Source organism: Marmota marmota, unplaced genomic scaffold (assembly GCF_001458135.2).
Source record: "Marmota marmota marmota unplaced genomic scaffold, marMar, whole genome shotgun sequence".
Taxonomy (NCBI): Eukaryota; Metazoa; Chordata; class Mammalia; order Rodentia; family Sciuridae; genus Marmota; species Marmota marmota.
The window spans coordinates 3,756,049-3,759,660 of record NW_025999962.1 but is presented as its reverse complement, the minus strand read 5'-3'; the positions used below and the strand labels follow the sequence as shown (position 1 = coordinate 3,759,660).

The following is a 3,612-nucleotide window of genomic DNA, read 5'->3' as shown; positions in this document are numbered from 1 at the left end:
CACCCCGCAGCCCGCTGGAGCGCCTGCCGACTGCTCTGCCCTCCCTCTGGGAGCCAAAGGCCGATGTCCTCGGCTTTCCCCTCCCCGTCACCCTGCACTTGCCCCCAGGACCTCAGTGTCCTCTGCAAAAATGGGACCTTTGTTGGGAGGACCTGGGACCAGGTGGGGACCTGGAGGGGACTGGAGGGGACCTGGAGAGGGCCTGCAGACCCTCCATTCTCATAGGCGGTGGCTCTGGATGGCCAGGACCCACTCAGGAGGGACACTGCGCATCCCAGCTTCACTCAGGAGGATCTGGCCCTCAGCCACCTGTCCTCATGGGGACTCGGCCAGGAGATGCCCTGGACCTCAGGGACCTCGCCCGGCAAGCCCAGGAAAGGTGAGTGCCCGGGCAGGCAGCGAGGAGGTCAGGGGGCGGAGCCTGCAACAGGTAGGGGAGGCCGGGGAGGAGGGCCCCTGTGAGGAGGGACGGCACCTGGAGCAGGGCTGGCCCCGCCAGGACTGCAGCCGACTCGGGTTCCCCCAGGGAGCTGACCGAGCTGCCTCGGGGCCATGCAGGCTGCAGACCCTCAGAGCGCCCAGTGGGGCCCTTGGGGCTTTGTGGGCAGCCACTGAGCCCCAGGGCACCAGGCAGGAGCAGGGACTGAGGAGGCCAGCCCCGGGCGGCCCTGCAGGCGGCAGCCCCTCCCCTCACTGGGTGTGGGCAGAGAGCAGAGGGGCAGCGGGCAGCGCTCCAGCACAGGCCTGTCCCTGGCCAGCCTGTCACTGTCACCGCCCTCCGGCTCGGAGCGTAGGAGCCGGCAGGCGTGGGAGGGAGTGGCCCCTGCTCCTTTTTGGTTTCTTGGTTAACTGTCCGGCTGTCACCCCGCGCGCCATCTTAAACAACCCTATTCTGGAAACATCTGTTCAGCAGCCGCGGTGTGTATCTCAGGGCCTCCTCCACCTTCAATGGGGGCTTCAGTGAAGCCATCGCACAGCCCCATCGACAGATAGGAGACAGGCCCAGAGAGGTGGAGCCCCTGCCTGAGGACACACAGCGGGTAAGTGAGAACTGGACTCTCACATGGTCTTTCCTGGCTCCAAAAGAGGGTGTTTGTTTGTGTCCCTATCAGGACAAACTTGTTCTTCAGAACCTCTCAAAGCCTCTCCAAATGTGCTGGGTAGATAAACAGAGGCATCTGGACGTCAGGAGCCCTCTGCCCAGCTAAGGCCGCGAGCTCAGGAAAAACCCGAGGCTTCAGCTGTCCGCTGACGGCAGAGCGTGAACTGCCATCTCCAGCAGAAGCCCCAGATGTCGACCCTGATTTTGATTAGCAGGCGCCTGTGTGCACAGCGGTGCCGGGATCCACCTGGGAGCGGGGAGCCAGCAGCTCTTCAGCTCAGGGAGGGCGGGGGCCGGGGGCTCCTCCAACAGCCCGGCCACCCCGCCCAGCGGACTGGCTTCCTGGGAGGGGAGTAGTGGGACCCTGCGTCCCTGCCCAGGGGCTGAGGCCAGCAGGGGCACCACCCAGAGTGGGGTGGGGACAGTGGGGGACAGGACTCTGGGGATTTTCCAGGCTGACCGGGGTCTGGCTGGGGACCTCAGTCCACCCTGTGCCAGCGCGTGCGACGGAGCTGGAGAGGGCTGCCTCTGTCTCTTTCCGTGGTGTTTTTGAAGGACCCAATTATCCCAGCTCTGGCCCGGGTGGTACCTTGGCCCGCAAAGCCCAGGGCTTGTTAAAAGCATCTGACAGCATCTGTCATCGGAGCTGCGAGTCGGAGCAGGAATCACAACGCCCCTTTCCCACGCCAATTAGAAGGCTGTCAGCAGCCAGCGCCGGGCCTGCCTCCTCCTCAGTCCCCACTGGGACAGACGGGCGGGGAGCACCGAGGAGGCTCTGAGGGTCTGCAGACGCCAGCCTCACCTGAGGCCGGCAGAGCGCTGCTGCTGCTTGACCTGGGAAACCAGGGCCGTGGGGGGAGCGTCCAACGCTGCACATCTAAGTGCAGAGGAGGGACCTGGCCTGGGCCACCAGCCCAAGGTCAGGCAGAGCCCAAGGTCAAGCAGAGCCCAAGGTCAGCCAGAACTGAAGGTCAGCCAGAGCCCAAGGTCAGCCAGAGCCCCAGGTCCGCAGTCCCTGCCCCACGGCCTTTGCCTCTGTGCCTGTTGTTAAATCCCTTGGGCATCCGCCCACTCACCCTCCCAGCCTCAGGGCTCAGCCCACACCTGCTGTCCCCTGGAGGGCCTTCGGGAGCTCAGGCGCTGGTCCTCCTGCCGCCCACCTGCCCCATCAGAGGGGGTCACCCTGAGAGCTGCATGCCATCCACTAGGTCCGTCTCAGCCCAAGTCCTAGGCACCAGCAGCCTGGCTGCTCAACTCAGGCAGCACCATCCCCTGCAGAATAATGGCAGCTGTGACTCTAGTTGACCTTGAGGGGCCACTTGCTGTGGCAGACACCATTCTGACTAAGTCACCCATGAGGTGGGCGGAGCCATGTCCCTGCATCACAGATGAAGCAGTGGAGGCACAGAGAGGTTAAGTCACTCTCTCAGGGTCCCACAGCCAGGATTGCAGGCCCAGCTCACCTGGCCCGTGGGCCGGGCATTGCACTCTCTTCTGAGGAGGCAGCGGGGCAAGGCAGGCCCTCTGCTGTCCGACAGCCATGCCCCTCACCCCCTCTTCTGGACAATCCTCCGACGGTTTTCGGTCCCCACCTACCCTGCGTTTCCTCCTCTCTCTGCAAGGAAACCCGGGACCTGGAGCCTCAGCTGGGGTGAGCCCACTGCACCCTAGTAGGGGTCTCCCCGGGCCAGCAAAGGGAGGCTCAAGGAGGCTCCCGCGGTGGGTAACAGGCTGGGAGGACAGGGCCCTGGGGCGGTCAGTGGACCAGCGAGGAGGCTCCCACAGGGGAGCGGGGCCAGGCCCACAGAGCCTGGGTCCACAGCGCTCCCGGGAGTCCAAACAGCCCCCTGGGGCAGCACTTCATTCCTTACCCAACCTGCGCCCCCGGAGGCCAGAGTCAGCCCCAGACCCAGGGAGATCCCAGCCCCACAGCCACCACCACCCGTCAGAGCTGCCTCCGATCCCGCAGCCTGGCCCTGCGAGCCCTCCGGCCCGTGGCCAGTTCCTGGCAGCACATCTGCCCCGCCCCTGGACCCGGCTCCAGTAGTGTGCCCCAGCAGAGCCTGGCCCTCTCCTGCCCTGGCTCCGGCGGCCTCTTTCCCCACCTGAAGCCCCGCTCCCCATCCCTGCCTGGCCTCCTGCAGATCTGACCAGCCTCATCTCAGGTGGCCCCTCCTGGCCCTGCCTTGGCCCCCAAGCATACCCAGGGCCTCCACAGTCTCTGTCCTTCTTCCCTCTTCCCCAGCATGTGTCCTGCTCACTGCCTGTCCTCACCTGTCCACCTGCCGACAAGACCAGTCACAGAGGAAAGAGCACAGAAGTCTGCAAGGGGCCAAGGCCAGGGACTGCTTGATCTTCACATGGCATGCAGAGGAGAAGGCACAGAGTGACGCGGGCATGGAGGGAGGGGAGGGGGGGTGGGGAGTGGCGGATGGACGGGTTGGTGGACGGATGGACGGATGGGAGGTGGATGGGTGATGAGTGGATGGGTGGATGATGGATGGATAGAT

At 65.1% G+C, this 3,612-nt stretch overlaps 2 long non-coding RNA genes across 2 annotated transcripts in view; both read left to right on the top strand.

Annotated features, from left to right (window-relative positions):
* Positions 1 to 3,612, top strand: part of LOC125616798 — an 18,776-nt gene that overhangs the window by 9,529 nt on the left and 5,635 nt on the right. The gene's annotated exons all lie outside the window — the stretch shown is intronic.
* Positions 792 to 3,495, top strand: LOC125616797. Its single transcript, XR_007347548.1, has 2 exons — positions 792 to 1,040; positions 3,348 to 3,495. It is a non-coding gene; the product is annotated as an uncharacterized LOC125616797 (long non-coding RNA).